Source organism: Gavialis gangeticus, unplaced genomic scaffold, assembly GCF_001723915.1.
Source record: "Gavialis gangeticus isolate Ggan-Ray unplaced genomic scaffold, GavGan_comp1, whole genome shotgun sequence".
Classification (NCBI taxonomy): domain Eukaryota; kingdom Metazoa; phylum Chordata; order Crocodylia; family Gavialidae; genus Gavialis; species Gavialis gangeticus.
The window spans coordinates 24794098-24794486 of NW_017729034.1; positions in this window are offsets into that span (position 1 = coordinate 24794098).

The following is a 389-nucleotide window of genomic DNA, read 5'->3' on the forward strand; positions in this document are numbered from 1 at the left end:
TTTCACTTGTATGTTTTAGAAAGCTTGTTTTTTATTCCCTGTCTCTTTTTTGCTCTTGCTTTGTTTCTCCTTTCCTTTTTTGACATTTTTTTATTTTAGGAGTGAGGAAAGCAGACTGATTTGTGACTGCACAGATTCCTATGCAGCACACAGCACTTGCTGTATGTTACATCGTCAGAAGAGGTAAGAAGAATTCTTGAAGCTGCTTGCTAGATTTTTTTTGTGCACATTGCTTGTCTTACAAGCTGTGCAGGCTCTGCCATCTAGAGCACTTTGTGAGATCACTCCAGTTTGCTGTTTTTCCTTTTTCCATCTCTGCATGCATGTGTGTGTGTATCTCTCTCCCTCTCTCTCTTTCTGTCTCTCCCCCCACACACCCTGATTCCCCC